Source organism: Oncorhynchus nerka, linkage group LG28 (assembly GCF_034236695.1).
Source record: "Oncorhynchus nerka isolate Pitt River linkage group LG28, Oner_Uvic_2.0, whole genome shotgun sequence".
NCBI classification, from domain to species: Eukaryota; Metazoa; Chordata; class Actinopteri; order Salmoniformes; family Salmonidae; genus Oncorhynchus; species Oncorhynchus nerka.
In genome coordinates this window covers 4,956,600-4,978,887 of record NC_088423.1, presented here as the reverse complement: position 1 = coordinate 4,978,887, position 22,288 = coordinate 4,956,600, and positions in this window count along the sequence as shown.

The following is a 22,288-nucleotide window of genomic DNA, read 5'->3' as shown; positions in this document are numbered from 1 at the left end:
CAAGGCCATCAGACTGAAAATCCATCACTAGCCGTCTACCACCCGGTCACTTAACCCTGTACCTTAGAGGCTGCTCACCTATATACTTGGGATCACTAGTCATTTTAATAATGTTTGTATGCTGCTTTACTCATCTCATATGTATATACTGTATTCTATTCTACTGTATTTTAGTCAATGCCACTCCATATTGCTCGTTTAATAAATAATATAGGTTAGTCGTGACCTTTACTGAATGTGATATGAATAAATAATACAGGTTACTGGTATCCTTTACTGAATGAGATATGAATAAATAATACAGGTTAGTCATGAGCTTTACTGAATGTGATATGAATAAATAATACAGGTTAGTTGTAGCCTTTACTGAATGTGATATGAATAAATAATACAGGTTAGTCGTGACCTTTACTGAATGTGATATGAATAAATAATACAGGTTACTGGTAGCCTTTACTGAATGAGATATGAATAAATAATACAGGTTAGTCATGACCTTTAGTGAATGTGATATGAATAAATAATACAGGTTAGTTGTAGCCTTTACTGAATGTGATATGAATAAATAATACAGGTTAGATGTAGCCTTTACTGAATGTGATATGAATAAATAATACAGGTTAGTCGTGACCTTTACTGAATGTGATATTAATAAATAATACAGGTTAGTTGTAGCCTTTACTGAATGTGATATTAATAAATAATAGAGGTTAGATGTAGCCTTTACTGAATGTGATATGAATAAATAATACAGGTTAGATGTAGCCTTTACTGAATGTGATATGAATAAATAATACAGGTTAGTCATGACCTGTACTGAATGTGATATGAATAAATAATACAGGTTAGATGTAGCCTTTACTGAATGTGATATGAATAAATAATACAGGTTAGATGTAGCCTTTACTGAATGTGATATGAATAAATAATACAGGTTAGTCATGACATGTACTGAATGTGATATGAATAAATAATACAGGTTAGATGTAGGCTTTACTGAATGTGATATGAATAAATAATACAGGTTAGTTGTAGCCTTTACTGAATGTGATATGAATAAATAATACAGGTTTGTTGTAGCCTTTACTGAATGTGATATGAATAAATAATACAGGTTTGTTGTAGCCTTTACTGAATGTGATATGAATAAATAATACAGGTTAGTCGTGACCTTTACTGAATGTGATATGAATAAATAATACAGGTTAGTCATGACCTTTACTGAATGTGATATGAATAAATAATACAGGTTAGTTGTAGCCTTTACTGAATGTGATATGAATAAATAATACAGGTTAGTCATGACCTTTACTGAATGTGATATGAATAAATAATAAAGGTTAGTTGTAGCCTTTACTGAATGTGATATGAATAAATAATACAGGTTTGTTGTAGCCTTTACTGAATGTGATATGAATAAATAATACAGGTTAGTCGTGACCTTTACTGAATGTGATATGAATAAATAATACAGGTTAGTCATGACCTTTACTGAATGTGATATGAATAAATAATACAGGTTAGTTGTAGCCTTTACTGAATGTGATATGAATAAATAATACAGGTTAGTTGTAGCCTTTACTGAATGTGATATGAATAAATAATACAGGTTACTGGTAGCCTTTACTGAATGTGATATGAATAAATAATACAGGTTAGTTGTAGCCTTTACTGAATGTGATATGAATAAATAATACAGGTTACTGGTAGCCTTTACTGAATGTGATATGAATAAATAATACAGGTTACTGGTAGCCTTTACTGAATGTGATATGAATAAATAATACAGGTTAGTCATGACCTTTACTGAAGTGTGTGCCCTTCACAGGTTACCTCCTCCAGCAGCAGTCAGTCAGTGTGTGCCCTTCACAGGTTACCTCCTCCAGCAGCAGTCAGTCAGTGTGTGCCCTTCACAGGTTACCTCCTCCAACAGCAGTCAGTCAGTATGTGCCCTTCACAGGTTACCTCCTCCAGGAGCAGTCAGTCAGTGTGTGCCCTTCACCTGGTTACCTCCTCCAGCAGCAGTCAGACAGTGTGTGCCCTTCACATGTTACCTCCTCCAGGAGCAGTCAGTCAGTGTGTGCCCTTCACCTGGTTACCTCCTCCAGCAGCAGTCAGACAGTGTGTGCCCTTCACATGTTACCTCCTCCAGCAGCAGTCAGTCAGTGTGTGCCCTTCACAGGTTACCTCCTCCAGCAGCAGTCAGTCAGTGTGTGCCCTTCACAGGTTACCTCCTCCAACAGCAGTCAGTCAGTGTGTGCCCTTCACAGGTTACCTCCTCCAGCAGCAGTCAGTCAGTGTGTGCCCTTCACCTGGTTACCTCCTCCAGCAGCAGTCAGATAGTGTGTGCCCTTCACAGGTTACCTCCTCCAGCAGCAGTCAGTCAGTGTGTGCCCTTCACAGGTTACCTCCTCCAGCAGCAGTCAGTCAGTGTGTGCCCTTCACAGGTTACCTTCTCCAGCAGCAGTCAGTCAGTGTGTGCCCTTCACAGGTTACCTCCTCCAGCAGCAGTCAGTCAGTGTGTGCCCTTCACAGATTACCTCCTCCAGCAGCAGTCAGTCAGTGTTTGCCCTTTCGCAGGTTTTTTTCCTCCAGCAGCAGTCAGTCAGTGTGTGCCCTTCACAGGTTACCTCCTCCAGCAGCAGTCAGTCAGTGTGTGCCCTTAACAGGTTACCTCCTCCAGCAGCAGTCAGTCAGTGTGTGCCCTTCACAGGTTACCTCCTCCAACAGCAGTCAGTCCGTGTGTGCCCTTCACAGGTTACCTCATCCAGCAGCAGTCAGTCAGTGTGTGCCCTTCACAGGTTACCTCGTCCAGCAGCAGTCAGTCAGTGTGTGCCCTTCACAGGTTACCTCCTCCAACAGCAGTCAGTCAGTGTGTGCCCTTCACAGGTTACCTCCTCCAGCAGCAGTCAGTCAGTGTGTGCCCTTCACAGGTTACCTCCTCCAACAGCAGTCAGTCCGTGTGTGCCCTTCACAGGTTACCTCATCCAGCAGCAGTCAGTCAGTGTGTGCCCTTCACAGGTTACCTCCTCCAGCAGCAGTCAGTCAGTGTGTGCCCTTCACAGGTTACCTCCTCCAACAGCAGTCAGTCAGTGTGTACCCTTCACAGGTTACCTCCTCCAGCAGCAGTCAGTCAGTGTTTGCCATTCACAGGTTACCTCCTCCAACAGCAGTCAGTCAGTGTGTGCCCTTCACAGGTTACCTCCTCCAACAGCAGTCAGTCAGTGTGTGCCCTTCACAGGTTACCTCCTCCAGCAGCAGTCAGACAGTGTGTGCCCTTCACAGGTTACCTCCTCCAGCAGCAGTCAGACAGTGTGTCCTTCACCTGGTTACCTCCTCCAGCAGCAGTCAGTCAGTGTGTGCCCTTCACAGGTTACCTCCTCCAACAGCAGTCAGTCAGTGTATGCCCTTCACAGGTTACCTCCTCCAACAGCAGTCAGTCAGTGTGTGCCCTTCACAGGTTACCTCCTCCAGCAGCAGTCAGACAGTGTGTGCCCTTCACAGGTTACCTCCTCCAGCAGCAGTCAGACAGTGTGTGCCCTTCACCTGGTTACCTCCTCCAGCAGCAGTCAGTCAGTGTGTGCCCTTCAAAGGTTACCTCCTCCAGCAGCAGTCAGACAGTGTGTGCCCTTCACAGGTTACCTCCTCCAACAGCAGTCAGACAGTGTGTGCCCTTCACAGGTTACCTCCTCCAGCAGCAGTCAGTCAGTGTGTGCCCTTCACAGGTTACCTCCTCCAGCAGCAGTCAGACAGTGTGTGCCCTTCACCTGGTTACCTCCTCCAGCAGCAGTCAGTCAGTGTGTGCCCTTCACAGGTTACCTCCTCCAGCAGCAGTCAGTCAGTGTGTGCCCTTCACAGGTTACCTCCTCCAGCAGCAGTCAGTCAGTGTGTGCCCTTCACAGGTTACCTCCTCCAGCAGCAATCAGTCAGTGTGTGCCCTTCACCTGGTTACCTCTTCCAGCAGCAGTCAGACAGTGTGTGTCCTTCACAGGTTACCTCCCCCAGCAGCAGTCAGTCAGTCAGTTTGTCAGGTGGCTGATGGATTTAGGGAAATGACGTCTACCTGCTGTAGACTAATAGACTGGTGTGTGTGTGTCTGCTTGCATGCAGGTAAGCTGCTGTTAAAAACCTGACTGTACATGCTGTTCTCATCCAGTTTCTTATAATCTCCTGACACTAACCAACAAGAAGAAACAAGAGGTCTCTCATATTACAGCAGCATCTGTCCTTAGAACTTTCATTTGGCATGAAAAGCACTTGAGGTTGTGAAAGCAGGTCGGCTTAGAGTGGTGAAGTGCTTTTAGGCTGCTGGATTAGGAGTGTTGACGGAGAAGAACAGTTGGACGCGTGGGGACATTTTTTTTGGGGGGGGGGTCAGCCCTAATGACTACTTGTGCAGGTGAGAGTGGCGTGCGCTGGGTCGGAGCCAAGACGTGTAATCCTGTTCTGCACGGCCCTGACAACTTCACTCAGAAAAGCTGTGAAGAGTGCATGCTCATTCGGGTCCGGCCCACAGACAGACAGACAGAGAAGGTAACCAACAGGTTAAAGATAACAGGGCAGGAATGTGAGAAATGCTCTTTAATAATAAGGCCCTCTGTCTCTCCAGGGCAGGTCAGTTGTGGGGAGGTGTGGAGTGGCAGGTTGTCAACTGGCTGTTTCTGGGAAGCACAGTGTTGACAGAATCAGGATGAGATACAAGGGTTTGGAGGGAGAAAGGGAGTGAGCAAGCAAGGGAGCGAGGGAGAGTGTGATCAATCTGCATTAGAGAGAGGAAGGAAAGAGAGAAAGTAAGGGAGAGAGAATGGGAGGATATGATAATGCTGCAGGTAAGCATGAAAGAGAGGGAGAGAGTGAACAAGCTGCATGAGAGAGGGAGGGAGGGAGGGTTATGAAGTGATGGTTTTTATTTAGGTTTGTTTTGCACTGTACATCAATTCTCTCTTAATTGTCATTCCGAAGAGAGAGACATACACCTACTGAACAGATGTGTAATAGCAGACAAGCATGTCTTTGATCAACTGAGAATTCACTTTATGTAGACACAAACTGAAGAGAAACCATTTTTATTAGCATATTTGATGAGGGTGTATACTTGGATGGCATGCAGTCCACATGGGGTAGTATACTGTAACAGCTCAGTAGGCTCAGACCACAGATATCCTACTGTATAGAGGCCTTGCAGTTGTGTCACAAATCACCTAGCAACCCCACCAGGCACCATGTTGGAAGTCCTCCAATTGTTCACATGGCTGTTTTTCACTACCACCGGAAACTTCCGGGAAGAATGCCATTATTACATTTATCTAAGGACCCAGAAAATGGAGGCAGTTGGAGAATTTATTTTACCTTTATTTAACTGGAAAGTCAGTTTAGAACAAATTAGACGAAGCTTAGCCAATTGTGCACCGCTCTATGGGGGCCTACTGCGAGACCTTTCATTTATTTATACATTTTTAATTTAAAAAAACTTCACGACCTGCTAAACCAGAGAGAAGACAACGGACAACATCCTACAGTATGCTATGAGTTTGCCCTGACAAATAATCTATAATTAAGTAGCCAAATTGGAGGGTATTTTGATGGGCAGCTTTTATAAACAATGTAGCTGTAATTTGTGTTATACAACTTCCCATATGTTGAATGTTGACATTTCTCATTAAATCTGACTATCTCTGTTTTACTGTAAATCATGTTAAGATGAATGGGGATTCATTTTAACTGGCTAGACTGGACTAGACAAGCCTCGACTAAACCAGATTACACTGGAATAAGTCCAATTTTCTTTTCCTGTGAGGGAACTTGTTAGTAAAATGATCCTATTCAGTCCAGTCCAGTCAGTCACATGGGCACTAGGTCAGCACAATAAACCTAGGCACAGATAGGACAGTACTGGAACTCTGGCACCATCATTCCGGGGCATCAAAATGCGATTGTCATGACAACATACCCAACAATTCAGATTGTTGCGCAAATTAATTACATTTCTCAGTAACTTCTGCTGTACACTTGGAACAGAGCAGAGTACAAACCTCTCAGTGACCTATAGGCCTGAAAGACACCCAGGAGTATTATTCACACCCATGAGTATTGGTTTCCCAGTACCTAACCCAGCAAAACGTATACTGAGAGATAGTCAGCCCCAGAGCAGCTCTCCTGGAGCAGTCTAGGGGTTCAGTGCTCCAAGGCACAATGAATGCTGTCACCGGAGATATTCCTGCCAGCATTTTGCTAGATATTCTTCTCCTAGACCTGGGATTCCCCAGATCAGCTCATCACATCACTCCCACCCCCCCATATACTTTCAAAGTTACCACTAACCCCTACAGTTGAACCTTCATTTCATACTCTAGTTCACATTTGTTTTCCCAGTCCGCTCCTCGGATGGAGCAAGAGGGCTGGAGGAGGGACATGGAGAGAGAGCGATAGAGAGTAAAGAGATGAAGGAAGACACTGTGAAGGTTCTCTATAAACTGCTGTAGAAGATTCAGAAGGAGGGGGGAGCTGTTGAAGAGAGTGTAGTACACAAATGAGGCTCTGAATAACAGGAGAGAGGAGGAAGAGAGGATGGAGACAGGGGTCGCCAGGCAGAGAGGGACGAGGTAGAGAGGAAGGAGGCGGTGATGGCCAAGCAGAGAGATGTGATGAAGGAAAAGAAGTACGTGCATAGACAGAAAGGGAAACTAGAGAATAAGAGTAAGAAGCTGGAAATATTGGAGAAAGTTGGAAAGGAAGAAAGAGATGTTGGAGAAGAAGAATAAGATAGTGGAAAGGTTTAAACTGGATATGGATGAGAGACTGACGAATATGACAATAGGAGAGATGATTAAAAAGAAAGATGGAGAGCAAGAAAATCATGTGGAAGAAAAGGCAAAGATGGAGATGAAGAACATTAAAGAAGAGTTGAAGGGATTGGAGGTGAAAATTAAAGAGTGAAAGAGACAGAGAGGGAGGAGTTTGAAAAGAAGAAGAAAGAGGAGGCGGAGCGTGTGAAGACGGATATGGAGGTAGAGGATGAAGCTTATGAAGGTGGGGACAGAGGTAGAGAGGATGAAGCTTATGAAGGTGGGGACAGAGGTAGAGGATGAAGGTTATGAAGGTGGGGACAGAGGTAGAGGATGAAGCTTATGAAGGTGTGGACAGAGGTAGAGGATGAAGCTTATGAAGGTGAGGACAGAGGTAGAGGATGAAGCTTATGAAGGTGGGGGCAGAGGTAGAGAGGATGAGGCTTATGAAGGTGGGGACAGAGGTAGAGGATGAAGCTTATGAAGGTGGGGAGAGAGGTAGAGGATGAAGCTTGTGAAGGTGGGGAGAGAGGTAGAGGATCAAGCTTATGAAGGTGGGGACAGAGGTAGAGGATGAAGCTTATGAAGGTGGGGACAGAGGTAGAGGATGAAGCTTATGAAGGTGGGGACAGAGGTAGAGAGGATGAAGCTTATGAAGGTGGGGACAGAGGTAGAGGATGAAGCTTATGAAGGTGGGGACAGAGGTAGAGAGGATGAAGCTTATGAAGGTGGGGACAGAGGTAGAGGATGAAGCTTATGAAGGTGGGGACAGAGGTAGAGGATGAAGCTTATGAAGGTGGGGACAGAGGTAGAGGATGAAGCTTATGGAGGTGGGGACAGAGGTAGAGGATGAAGCTTATGAAGGTGGGGACAGAGGTAGAGAGGATTAAGCTTATGAAGGTGGGGACAGAGGTAGAGGATGAAGCTTATGAAGGTGGGGACAGAGGTAGAGAGGATGAAGCGTATGAAGGTGGGGACAGAGGTAGAGAGGATGAACTTATGAAGGTGGGGACAGAGGCAGAGAGGATGAACTTATGAAGGTGGGGACAGAGGCAGAGAGGATGAAGCTTATGAAGGTGGGGACAGAGGTAGAGAGGATGAAGCTTATGAAGGTGGGGACAGAGGTAGAGAGGATGAAGCATATGAAGGTGGGGACAGAGGTAGAGAGGATGAAGCTTATGAAGGTGGGGACAGAGGTAGAGAGGATGAAGCTTATGAAGGTGGGGACAGAGGTAGAGGATGAGGCTTATGAAGGTGGGGACAGAGGTAGAGAGGATGAAGCTTATGAAGGTGGGGACAGAGGTAGAGAGGATGAAGCTTATGAAGGTGGGGACAGAGGTAGAGAGGATGAAGCTTATGAAGGTGGGGACAGAGGTAGAGAGGATGAAGCTGATGAAGGTGGGGACAGAGGTAGAGAGGATGAAGCTTATGAAGGTGGGGACAGAGGTAGAGAGGATTAAGCTTATGAAGGTGGGGACAGAGGTAGAGAGGATGAGGCTTATGAAGGTGGGGACAGAGGTAGAGAGGATGAATCATATGAAGGTGGGGACAGAGGTAGAGAGGATGAAGCTTATGAAGGTGGGGACAGAGGTAGAGGATGAAGCTTATGAAGGTGGGGACAGAGGTAGAGGATGAGGCTTATGAAGGTGGGGACAGAGGTAGAGAGGATGAAGCTTATGAAGGTGGGGACAGAGGTAGAGGATGAAGCTTATGAAGGTGGGGACAGAGGTAGAGGATGAAGCTTATGAAGGTGAGGACAGAGGTAGAGGATGAAGCTTATGAAGGTGGGGACAGAGGTAGAGGATCAAGCTTATGAAGGTGAGGACAGAGGTAGAGGATGAAGCTTATGAAGGTGAGGACAGAGGTAGAGGATGAAGCTTATGAAGGTGGGGACAGAGGTAGAGGATGAAGCTTATGAAGGTGGGGACAGAGGTAGAGGATGAAGCTTATGAAGGTGGGGACAGAGGTAGAGAGGATTAAGCTTATGAAGGTGGGGACAGAGGTAGAGGATGAAGCTTATGAAGGTGGGGACAGAGGTAGAGGATGAAGCTTATGAAGGTGGGGACAGAGGTAGAGAGGATTAAGCTTATGAAGGTGGGGACAGAGGTAGAGGATGAAGCTTATGAAGGTGGGGACAGAGGTAGAGGATGAAGCTTATGAAGGTGGGGACAGAGGTAGAGGATGAAGCTTATGAAGGTGGGGACAGAGGTAGAGAGGATGAAGCTTATGAAGGTGGGGACAGAGGTAGAGGATGAAGCTTATGAAGGTGGGGACAGAGGTAGAGGATGAAGCTTATGAAGGTGGGGACAGAGGTAGAGGATGAAGCTTATGAAGGTGGGGGCAGAGGTAGAGAGGATGAAGCTTATGAAGGTGGGGACAGAGGTAGATGATGAAGCTTATGAAGGTGGGGGCAGAGGTAGATGATGAAGCTTATGAAGGTGGGGGCAGAGGTAGATGATGTAGCTTATGAAGGTGGGGGCAGAGGTAGATGATGAAGCTTATGAAGGTGGGGACAGAGGTAGAGAGGATGAAGCTTATGAAGGTGGGGACAGAGGTAGAGGATGAAGCTTATGAAGGCGGGGACAGAGGTAGAGAGGATGAAGCTTATGAAGGTGGGGACAGAGGTAGAGGATGAGCTTATGAAGGTGGGGACAGAGGTAGAGGATGAAGCTTATGAAGGTGGGGCAGAGGTAGAGAGGATAAAGCTTATGAAGGTGGGGACAGAGGTAGAGGATGAGGCTTATGAAGGTGGGGACAGAGGTAGAGATTATGAAGCTTATGAAGGTGGGGACAGAGGTAGAGGATGAAGCTTATGAAGGTGGGGGCAGAGGTAGATGATGAAGCTTATGAAGGTGGGGACAGAGGTACAGGATGAAGCTTATGAAGGTGGGGACAGAGGTAGAGGATGAAGCTTATGAAGGTGGGGACAGAGGTAGAGGATGAAGCTTATGAAGGTGGGGACAGAGGTAGAGGATGAAGCTTATGAAGGTGGGGACAGAGGTAGAGAGGATGAAGCTTATGAAGGTGGGGACAGAGGTAGAGGATGAAGCTTATGAAGGTGGGGACAGAGGTAGAGGATGAAGCTTATGAAGGTGGGGACAGAGGTAGAGAGGATGAAGCTTATGAAGGTGGGGACAGAGGTAGAGGATGAAGCTTATGAAGGTGGGGAGAGAGGTAGAGGATGAAGCTTATGAAGGTGGGGACAGAGGTAGAGAGGATGAAGCTTATGAAGGTGGGGACAGAGGTAGAGAGGATGAAGCTTATGAAGGTGGGGACAGAGGTACAGGATGAAGCTTATGAAGGTGGGGACAGAGGTACAGGATGAAGCTTATGAAGGTGGGGACAGAGGTAGAGAGGATGAAGCTTATGAAGGTGGGGACAGAGGTAGAGAGGATGAAGCTTATGAAGGTGGGGACAGAGGTAGAGGATGAAGCTTATGAAGGTGGGGACAGAGGTAGAGGATGAAGCTTATGAAGGTGGGGACAGAGGTAGAGGATGAAGCTTATGAAGGTGGGGACAGAGGTAGAGGATGAAGCTTATGAAGGTGGGGACAGAGGTAGAGGATGAAGCTTATGAAGGTGGGGACAGAGGTAGAGAGGATGAAGCTTATGAAGGTGGGGACAGAGGTAGAGGATGAAGCTTATGAAGGTGGGGACAGAGGTAGAGAGGATGAAGCTTATGAAGGTGGGGGCAGAGGTAGAGATTATGAAGCTTATGAAGGTGGGGGCAGAGGTAGAGAGGATGAAGCTTATGAAGGTGGGGACAGAGGTAGAGGATGAAGCTTATGAAGGTGGGGACAGAGGTAGATGATGAAGCTTATGAAGGTGGGGGCAGAGGTAGATGATGAAGCTTATGAAGGTGGGGACAGAGGTAGAGAGGATGAACTTATGAAGGTGGGGACAGAGGTAGAGTGGATGAAGCTTATGAAGGTGGGGACAGAGGTATGAAGAGTGGATAGAGAGGAAGCTTATGAAGGTGGGGACAGAGGTAGAGAGGATGAAGCTTATGAAGGTGGGGACAGAGGTAGAGAGGATGAAGCTTATGAAGGTGGGGACAGAGGTAGAGGATGAAGCTTATGAAGGTGGGGACAGAGGTAGAGGATGAAGCTTATGAAGGTGGGGACAGAGGTAGAGGATGAAGCTTATGAAGGTGGGGGCAGAGGTAGAGATTATGAAGCTTATGAAGGTGGGGACAGAGGTAGAGAGGATGAACTTATGAAGGTGGGGACAGATGTAGAGGATGAAAATTATGAAGGTGGGGACAGATGTAGAGGATGAAGCTTATGAAGGTGGGAACAGAGGTAGAGAGGATGAAGCTTATGAAGGTGGGGACAGAGGTAGAGACAGAGGTGAAGCTTATGAAGGTGGAGACAGAGGTAGAGGATGAGGCTTATGAAGGTGGGGACAGAGGTAGAGAGGATGAAGCTTATGAAGGTGGGGACAGAGGTAGAGGATGAAGCTTATGAAGGTGGGGGCAGAGGTAGAGGATGAAGCTTATGAAGGTGGGGACAGAGGTAGAGGATGAAGCTTATGAAGGTGGGGACAGAGGTAGAGGATGAAGCTTATGAAGGTGGGGACAGAGGTAGAGGATGAAGCTTATGAAGGTGGGGACAGAGGTAGAGAGGATGAAGCTTATGAAGGTGGGGACAGAGGTAGAGGATGAAGCTTATGAAGGTGGAGACAGAGGTAGAGGATGAAGCTTATGAAGGTGGGGACAGAGGTAGAGAGGATGAACTTATGAAGGTGGGGACAGATGTAGAGGATGAAAATTATGAAGGTGGGGACAGATGTAGAGGATGAAGCTTATGAAGGTGGGAACAGAGGTAGAGAGGATGAAGCTTATGAAGGTGGGGACAGAGGTAGAGAGGATGAAGCTTATGAAGGTGGGAACAGAGGTAGAGAGGATGAAGCTTATGAAGGTGGGGACAGAGGTAGAGAGGATGAAGCTTATGAAGGTGGGGACAGAGGTAGAGAGGATGAAGCTTATGAAGGTGGGGACAGAGGTACAGGATGAAGCTTATGAAGGTGGGGACAGAGGTACAGGATGAAGCTTATGAAGGTGGGGACAGAGGTAGAGAGGATGAAGCTTATGAAGGTGGGGACAGAGGTAGAGAGGATGAAGCTTATGAAGGTGGGGACAGAGGTAGAGGATGAAGCTTATGAAGGTGGGGACAGAGGTAGAGGATGAAGCTTATGAAGGTGGGGACAGAGGTAGAGGATGAAGCTTATGAAGGTGGGGACAGAGGTAGAGGATGAAGCTTATGAAGGTGGGGACAGAGGTAGAGGATGAAGCTTATGAAGGTGGGGGCAGAGGTAGAGGATGAAGCTTATGAAGGTGGGGACAGAGGTAGAGGATGAAGCTTATGAAGGTGGGGACAGAGGTAGAGGATGAAGCTTATGAAGGTGGGGACAGAGGTAGAGGATGAAGCTTATGAAGGTGGGGACAGAGGTAGAGAGGATGAAGCTTATGAAGGTGGGGACAGAGGTAGAGGATGAAGCTTATGAAGGTGGAGACAGAGGTAGAGGATGAAGCTTATGAAGGTGGGGACAGAGGTAGAGAGGATGAAGCTTATGAAGGTGGGGACAGAGGTAGAGAGGATGAAGCTTATGAAGGTGGGGACAGAGGTAGAGGATGAAGCTTATGAAGGTGGGGACAGAGGTAGAGGATGAAGCTTATGAAGGTGGGGACAGAGGTAGAGGATGAAGCTTATGAAGGTGGGGACAGAGGTAGAGAGGGGGAAGCTTATGAAGGTGGGGACAGAGGTAGAGGATGAAGCTTATGAAGGTGGGGACAGAGGTAGAGGATGAAGCTTATGAAGGTGGGGACAGAGGTAGAGGATGAAGCTTATGAAGGTGGGGACAGAGGTAGAGAGGATGAAGCTTATGAAGGTGGGGACAGAGGTAGAGAGGATGAAGCTTATGAAGGTGGGGACAGAGGTAGAGAGGATGAAGCTTATGAAGGTGGGGACAGAGGTAGAGGATGAAGCTTATGAAGGTGGGGACAGAGGAGAGGATGAAGCTTATGAAGGTGGGGACAGAGGATGAAGCTTATGAGGAGGGAAGCTTATGAAGGTGGGGACAGAGGTAGAGAGGATGAAGCTTATGAAGGTGGGGACAGAGGTAGAGGATGAAGCTTATGAAGGTGGGGACAGAGGTAGAGGATGAAGCTTATGAAGGTGGGGACAGAGGTAGAGGATGAAGCTTATGAAGGTGGGGACAGAGGTAGAGGATGAAGCTTATGAAGGTGGGGACAGAGGTAGAGGATGAAGCTTATGAAGGTGGGGACAGAGGTAGAGGATGAAGCTTATGAAGGTGGGGACAGAGGTAGAGGATGAAGCTTATGAAGGTGGGGACAGAGGTAGAGGATGAAGCTTATGAAGGTGGGGACAGAGGTAGAGGATGAAGCTTATGAAGGTGGGGACAGAGGTAGAGAGGATGAAGCTTATGAAGGTGGGGACAGAGGTAGAGGATGAAGCTTATGAAGGTGGGGACAGAGGTAGAGGATGAAGCTTATGAAGGTGGGGACAGAGAGGATGAAGCTTATGAAGGTGGGGACAGAGGTAGAGGATGAAGCTTATGAAGGTGGGGACAGAGGTAGAGGATGAAGCTTATGAAGGTGGGGACAGAGGTAGAGGATGAAGCTTATGAAGGTGGGGACAGAGGTAGAGGATGAAGCTTATGAGGTGGGGACAGAGGTGGGGGCAGAGGTAGAGGATGAAGCTTATGAAGGTGGGGACAGAGGTAGAGGATGAAGCTTATGAAGGTGGGGACAGAGGTAGAGAGGATGAAGCTTATGAAGGTGGGGACAGAGGTAGAGGATGAAGCTTATGAAGGTGGGGACAGAGGTAGAGAGGATGAAGCTTATGAAGGTGGGGACAGAGGTAGAGGATGAAGCTTATGAAGGTGGGGACAGAGGTAGAGGATGAAGCTTATGAAGGTGGGGACAGAGGTAGAGAGGATGAAGCTTATGAAGGTGGGGACAGAGGTAGAGAGGATGAAGCTTATGAAGGTGGGGACAGAGGTAGAGGATGAAGCTTATGAAGGTGGGGACAGAGGTAGAGGATGAAACTTATGAAGGTGAGGACAGAGGTAGAGGATGAAGCTTTTGAAGGTGGGGACAGAGGTAGAGAGGATGAAGCTTATGAAGGTGGGGACAGAGGTAGAGAGGATGAAGCTTATGAAGGTGGGGACAGAGGTAGAGGATGAAGCTTATGAAGGTGGGGACAGAGGTAGAGGATGAAGCTTATGAAGGTGGGGACAGAGGTAGAGAGGATGAAGCTTATGAAGGTGGGGACAGAGGTAGAGAGGATGAAGCTTATGAAGGTGGGGACAGAGGTAGAGGATGAAGCTTATGAAGGTGGGGACAGAGGTAGAGGATGAAGCTTATGAAGGTGGGGACAGAGGTAGAGGATGAAGCTTATGAAGGTGGGGACAGAGGTAGAGGATGAAGCTTATGAAGGTGGGGACAGAAGGTGGGGACAGAGAGGATGAAGCTTATGAAGGTGGGGACAGAGGTAGAGGATGAAGCTTATGAAGGTGGGGGACAGGTACAGGATGAAGCTTATGAAGGTGGGGACAGAGGTAGAGGAAGCTTATGAAGGTGGGGACAGAGGTAGAGAGGATGAAGCTTATGAAGGTGGGGACAGAGGTAGAGAGGATGAAGCTTATGAAGGTGGGGACAGAGGTAGAGAGGATGAAGCTTATGAAGGTGGGGACAGAGGTAGAGGATGAAGCTTATGAAGGTGGGGACAGAGGTAGAGGATGAAGCTTATGAAGGTGGGGACAGAGGTAGAGGATGAAGCTTATGAAGGTGGGGACAGAGGTAGAGGATGAAGCTTAGGTGGGGAAGGTAGAGGGACAGAGGTGGGGACAGAGGAGGATGAAGCTTATGAAGGTGGGGACAGAGGTAGAGGATGAAGCTTATGAAGGTGGGGACAGAGGTAGAGGATGAAGCTTATGAAGGTGGGGACAGAGGTAGAGGATGAAGCTTATGAAGGTGGGGACAGAGGTAGAGGATGAAGCTTATGAAGGTGGGGACAGAGGTAGAGGATGAAGCTTATGAAGGTGGGGACAGAGGTAGAGAGGATATGAAGGTGGGGACAGAGGTAGAGGATGAAGCTTATGAAGGTGGGGACAGAGGACAGAGAGGATGAAGCTTATGAAAGGTGGGGACAGAGGTAGAGGATGAAGCTTATGAAGGTGGGGACAGAGGTAGAGGATGAAGCTTATGAAGGTGGGGACAGAGGTAGAGGATGAAGCTTATGAATGAAGGTGGGGACAGAAGGTGGGGACAGAGAGGATGAAGCTTATGAAGGTGGGGACAGAGGTAGAGGATGAAGCTTATGAAGGTGGGGACAGAGGTAGAGGATGAAGCTTATGAAGGTGGGGACAGAGGTAGAGGATGAAGCTTATGAAGGTGGGGACAGAGGTAGAGGATGAAGCTTATGAAGGTGGGGACAGAGGTAGAGGATGAAGCTTATGAAGGTGGGGACAGAGGTAGAGGATGAAGCTTATATGGGGAAGGTGGGGACATGAAGGTAGAGAGGATGAAGCTTATGAAGGTGGGGGGTACAGAGGATGAAGCTTATGAAGGTGGGGACAGAGTAGAGGATGAAGCTTATGAAGGTGGGGACAGAGGTAGAGAGGATGAAGCTTATGAAGGTGGGGACAGAGGTAGAGGATGAAGCTTATGAAGGTGGGGACAGAGGTAGAGGATGAAGCTTATGAAGGTGGGGACAGAGGTAGAGAGGATGAAGCTTATGAAGGTGGGGACAGAGGTAGAGGATGAAGCTTATGAAGGTGGGGACAGAGGTAGAGGATGAAGCTTATGAAGGTGGGGACAGAGGTAGAGGATGAAGCTTATGAAGGTGGGGACAGAGGTAGAGAGGATGAAGCTTATGAAGGTGGGGACAGAGGTAGAGGATGAAGCTTATGAAGGTGGGGACAGAGGTAGAGAGGATGAAGCTTATGAAGGTGGGGACAGAGGTAGATGGATGAAGGTGGGGGCAGAGGTAGAGGATGAAGCTTATATGAAGGTGGGGACAGAGGTAGAGGATGAAGCTTATGAAGGTGGGGACAGAGGTAGAGGGCAGAAGGTGGGGACAGAGTAGTGGATGAAGCTTATGAAGGTGGGGACAGAGGTAGAGGATGAAGCTTATGAAGGTGGGGACAGAGGTGGGGAGAGAGGATGAAGCTTATGAAGGTGGGGACAGAGGTAGAGGATGAAGCTTATGAAGGTGGGGACAGAGGTAGAGGATGAAGCTTATGAAGGTGGGGACAGAGGTAGAGGATGAAGCTTATGAAGGTGGGGACAGAGGTAGAGAGGATGAAGCTTATGAAGGTGGGGACAGAGGTAGAGGATGAAGCTTATGAAGGTGGGGACAGAGGTAGAGAGGATGAAGCTTATGAAGGTGGGGACAGAGGTAGAGGATGAAGCTTATGAAGGTGGGGACAGAGGTAGAGGATGAAGCTTATGAAGGTGGGGACAGAGGTAGAGAGGATGAAGCTTATGAAGGTGGGGACAGAGGTAGAGTGGATGAAGCTTATGAAGGTGGGGACAGAGTAGAGGGATGAAGCTTATGAAGGTGGGGACAGAGGTAGAGGATGAAGCTTATGAAGGTGGGGACAGAGGTAGAGAGAGGATGAAGCTTATGAAGGTGGGGACAGAGGTAGAGGATGAAGCTTATGAAGGTGGGGACAGAGGTAGAGAGGATGAAGCTTATGAAGGTGGGGACAGAGGTAGAGGATGAAGCTTATGAAGGTGGGGACAGAGGTAGAGGATGAAGCTTATGAAGGTGGGGGCAGAGGTAGAGATTATGAAGCTTATGAAGGTGGGGACAGAGGTAGAGAGGATGAACTTATGAAGGTGGGGACAGAGGTAGAAGGATGAAGCTTATGAAGGTGGGGACAGAGTAGAGGATGAAGCTTATGAAGGTGGGGACAAACAGAGGTAGACAAGGATGAGGCTTATGAAGGTGGGGACAGAGGTAGAGGATGAAGCTTATGAAGGTGGGGACAGAGGTAGAGGATGAAGCTTATGAAGGTGGGGACAGAGGTAGAGGATGAAGCTTATGAAGGTGGGGGCAGAGGTAGAGGATGAAGCTTATGAAGGTGGGGACAGAGGTAGAGGATGAAGCTTATGAAGGTGGGGACAGAGAGGTAGAGGATGAAGCTTATGAAGGTGGGGACAGAGGTAGAGGATGAAGCTTATGAAGGTGGGGACAGAGGTAGAGAGGATGAAGCTTATGAAGGTGGGGACAGAGGTAGAGGATGAACTTATGAAGGTGGGGACAGATGTAGAGGATGAAGCTTATGAAGGTGGGGACAGAGGTAGAAGGATGAAGCTTATGAAGGTGGGGACAGAGGTAGAAGGTGGAGGATGAAGCTTATGAAGGTGGGGACAGAGGTAGAGGGATGAAGCTTATGAAGGTGGGGACAGAGGTAGAGGATGAAGCTTATGAAGGTGGGGACAGAGGTAGAGAGGATGAAGCTTATGAAGGTGGGGACAGAGGTAGAGGATGAAGCTTATGAAGGTGGGGGCAGAGGTAGAGGATTATGAAGCTTATGAAGGTGGGGACAGAGGTAGAGGATGAAGCTTATGAAGGTGGGGACAGAGGTAGAGGATGAAGCTTATGAAGGTGGGGACAGAGGTAGAGAGGATGAAGCTTATGAAGGTGGGGGACAGAGGTACAGGATGAAGCTTATGAAGGTGGGGACAGAGGTAGAGGATGAAGCTTATGAAGGTGGGGACAGAGGTAGAGGATGAAGCTTATGAAGGTGGGGACAGAGGTAGAGAGGATGAAGCTTATGAAGGTGGGGACAGAGGTAGAGGATGAAGCTTATGAAGGTGGGGACAGAGGTAGAGGATGAAGCTTATGAAGGTGGGGACAGAGGTAGAGGATGAAGCTTATGAAGGTGGGGACAGAGGTAGAGAGGATGAAGCTTATGAAGGTGGGGACAGAGGTAGAGGATGAAGCTTATGAAGGTGGGGACAGAGGTAGAGGATGAAGCTTATGAAGGTGGGGACAGAGGTAGAGGATGAAGCTTATGAAGGTGGGGACAGAGGTAGAGAGGATGAAGCTTATGAAGGTGGGGACAGAGGTAGAGAGGATGAAGCTTATGAAGGTGGGGACAGAGGTAGGGTGGGGACAGAGGATGAAGCTTATGAAGGTGGGGACAGAGGTAGAGGATGAAGCTTATGAAGGTGGGGACAGATGTAGAAGGATGAAAGCTTATGAAGGTGGGGACAGAGGTAGGAGAGGATGAAGCTTATGAAGGTGGGGACAGAGGTAGAGAGGATGAAGCTTATGAAGGTGGGGGCAGAGGTAGAGATTATAAGCTTATGAAGGTGGGGGCAGAGGTAGAGATTATGAAGCTTATGAAGGTGGGGACAGAGGTAGAGGATGAAGCTTATGAAGGTGGGGACAGAGGTAGAGAGGATGAAGAAGGTGGGGACAGAGGTAGAGGATGAAGCTTATGAAGGTGGGGACAGAGGTAGAGGATGAAGCTTATGAAGGTGGGGACAGAGGTAGAGGATGAAGCTTATGAAGGTGGGGACAGAGGTAGATGAGGATGAAGCTTATGAAGGTGGGGACAGAGTAGAGAGGATGAAGCTTATGAAGGTGGGGACAGAGGTAGAGGATGAAGCTTATGAAGGTGGGGACAGAGGTAGAGGATGAAGCTTATGAAGGTGGGGACAGAGGAAGGATGAAGCTTATGAAGGTGGGGAGAGAGGTAGAGGATGAAGCTTATGAAGGTGGGGACAGAGGTAGAGGATGAAGCTTATGAAGGTGGGGACAGAGGTAGAGGATGAAGCTTATGAAGGTGGGGACAGAGGTAGAGGATGAAGCTTATGAAGGTGGGGACAGAGGTAGAGGATGAAGCTTATGAAGGTGGGGACAGAGGTAGAGAGGATGAAGCTTATGAAGGTGGGGACAGAGGTAGAGGATGAAAATTATGAAGGTGGGGACAGAGGTAGAGGATGAAGCTTATGAAGGTGGGGACAGAGGTAGAGAGGATGAAGCTTATGAAGGTGGGGACAGAGGTAGAGAGGATGAAGCTTATGAAGGTGGGGACAGAGGTAGAGAGGATGAAGCTTATGAAGGTGGGGACAGAGGTAGAGAGGATGAAGCTTATGAAGGTGGGGACAGGTAGAGGATGAAGCTTATGAAGGTGGGGACAGAGGATGAAGCTTATGAAGGTGGGGACAGAGGTAGAGGATGAAGCTTATGAAGGTGGGGACAGAGGTAGAGGATGAAGCTTATGAAGGTGGGGACAGAGGTAGAGAGGATGAAGCTTATGAAGGTGGGGACATGAAGGTGGGGAGTAGAGGATGAAGCTTATGAAGGTGGGGACAGAGGTGGGGACAAGAGGTAGAGGATGAAGCTTATGAAGGTGGGGACAGAGGTAGAGAGGATGAAGCTATGAAGGTGGGGACAGAGGTAGAGGATGAAGCTTATGAAGGTGGGGACAGAGGTAGGATGAAGCTTATGAAGTTGGGGAGAGAGGTAGAGGATATGAAGGTGGGGACAGAGGTAGAGGATGAAGCTTATGAAGGTGGGGACAGAGGTAGAGAGGATGAAGCTTATGAAGGTGGGGACAGAGGTAGAGGATGAAGCTTATGAAGGTGGGGACAGAGGTAGAGATTATGAAGCTTATGAAGGTGGGGGCAGAGGTAGAGATTATGAAGCTTATGAAGGTGGGGGCAGAGGTAGAGAGGATGAAGCTTATGAAGGTGGGGACAGAGGTAGAGGATGAAGCTTATGAAGGTGGGGACAGAGGTAGATGATGAAGCTTATGAAGGTGGGGGCAGAGGTAGATGATGAAGCTTATGAAGGTGGGGACAGAGGTAGAGAGGATGAACTTATGAAGGTGGGGACAGAGGTAGAGTGGATGAAGCTTATGAAGGTGGGGACAGAGGTAGAGTGGATGAAGCTTATGAAGGTGGGGACAGAGGTAGAGAGGATGAAGCTTATGAAGGTGGGGACAGAGGTAGAGAGGATGAAGCTTATGAAGGTGGGGACAGAGGTAGAGGATGAAGCTTATGAAGGTGGGGACAGAGGTAGAGGATGAAGCTTATGAAGGTGGGGACAGAGGTAGAGGATGAAGCTTATGAAGGTGGGGACAGAGGTAGAGGATGAAGCTTATGAAGGTGGGGACAGAGGTAGAGAGGATGAACTTATGAAGGTGGGGACAGATGTAGAGGATGAAGCTTATGAAGGTGGGGACAGAGAGGTATGAAGGATGAAGCTTATGAAGGTGGGGACAGAGGTAGAGAGGATGAAGCTTATGAAGGTGGGGACAGAGGTAGAGGATGAAGCTTATGAAGGTGGGGACAGAGGTAGAAGGATGAAGGGCTTATGAAGGTGGGGACAGAGGTAGAGGGATGAAGCTTATGAGCTTATGAAGGTGGGGACAGAGGTAGAGGATGAAGCTTATGAAGGTGGGGACAGAGGTAGAGGATGAAGCTTATGAAGGTGGGGACAGAGGTAGAGGATGAAGCTTATGAAGGTGGGGACAGAGGTAGAGGATGAAGCTTATGAAGGTGGGGACAGAGGTAGAGGATGAACCTTATGAAGGTGGGGACAGAGGTAGAGGATGAAGCTTATGAAGGTGGGGACAGAGGTAGAGGATGAAGCTTATGAAGGTGGGGACAGAGGTAGAGGATGAAGCTTATGAAGGTGGGGACAGAGGTAGAGAGGATGAAGCTTATGAAGGTGGGGACAGAGGTAGAAGGATGAAGCTTATGAAGGTGGGGACAGATGTAGAGGATGAAGCTTATGAAGGTGGGGACAGAGGTAGAGAGGATGAAGCTTATGAAGGTGGGGACAGAGGTAGAGGATGAAGCTTATGAAGGTGGGGACAGATGTAGAGGATGAAGCTTATGAAGGTGAAGGTGGGGACAGAGGTAGAGGATGAAGCTTATGAAGGTGGGGACAGAGGTAGAGGATGAAGCTTATGAAGGTGGGGACAGAGGTAGAGGATAAGCTTATGAAGGTGGGGACAGAGGTACAGGATGAAGCTTATGAAGGTGGGGACAGAGGTAGAGAGGATGAAGCTTATGAAGGTGGGGACAGAGGTAGAGGATGAAGCTTATGAAGGTGGGGACAGAGGTAGAGAGGATGAAGCTTATGAAGGTGGGGACAGAGGTAGAGGATGAAGCTTATGAAGGTGGGGACAGAGGTAGAGGATGAAGCTTATGAAGGTGGGGACAGAGGTAGAGGATGAAGCTTATGAAGGTGGGGACAGAGGTAGAGGATGAAGCTTATGAAGGTGGGGACAGAGGTGAAGCTTAGGATGAAGCTTATGAAGGTGGGGACAGAGGTAGAGGATGAAGCTTATGAAGGTGGGGACAGAGGTAGAGGATGAAGCTTATGAAGGTGGGGACAGAGGTAGAGGATGAAGCTTATGAAGGTGGGGACAGAGGTAGAGGATGAAGCTTATGAAGGTGGGGACAGAGGTAGAGAGGATGAAGCTTATGAAGGTGGGGACAGAGGTACAGGATGAAGCTCATGAAGGTGGGGACAGAGGTAGAGAGGATGAAGCTTATGAAGGTGGGGACAGAGGTAGAGAGGATGAAGCTTATGAAGGTGGGGACAGAGGTAGAGAGGATGAAGCTTATGAAGGTGGGGACAGAGGTAGAGGATGAAGCTTATGAAGGTGGGGACAGAGGTAGAGGATGAAGCTTATGAAGGTGGGGACAGAGGTAGAGGATGAAGCTTATGAAGGTGGGGACAGAGGTAGAGGATGAAGCTTATGAAGGTGGGGACAGAGGTAGAGAGGATGAAGCTTATGAAGGTGGGGACAGAGGTAGAGGATGAAGCTTATGAAGGTGGGGACAGAGGTAGAGGATGAAGCTTATGAGGTGAGGTGAGGGACTTATGAAGGTAGAGTAGAGGATGAAGCTTATGAAGGTGGGGACAGAGGTAGAGAGGATGAAGCTTATGAAGGTGGGGACAGAGGTAGAGGATGAAGCTTATGAAGGTGGGGACAGAGGTAGAGGATGAAGCTTATGAAGGTGGGGACAGAGGTAGAAGGATGAAGCTTATGAAGGTGGGGACAGAGGTAGAGAGGATGAAGCTTATGAAGGTGGGGACAGAGGTAGAGAGGATGAAGCTTATGAAGGTGGGGACAGAGGTACAGGATGAAGCTTATGAAGGTGGGGACAGAGGTACAGGATGAAGCTTATGAAGGTGGGGACAGAGGTAGAGGATGAAGCTTATGAAGGTGGGGACAGAGGTAGAGGATGAAGCTTATGAAGGTGGGGACAGAGGTAGAGGATGAAGCTTATGAAGGTGGGGACAGAGGTAGAGGATGAAGCTTATGAAGGTGGGGACAGAGGTAGAGAGGATGAACTTATGAAGGTGGGGACAGAGGTAGAAGGTGGGGACAGGATGAAGCTTATGAAGGTGGGGACAGAGGTAGAGGATGAAGCTTATGAAGGTGGGGACAGAGGTATGAAGAGGATGAAGCTTATGAAGGTGGGGACAGAGGTAGAGGATGAAG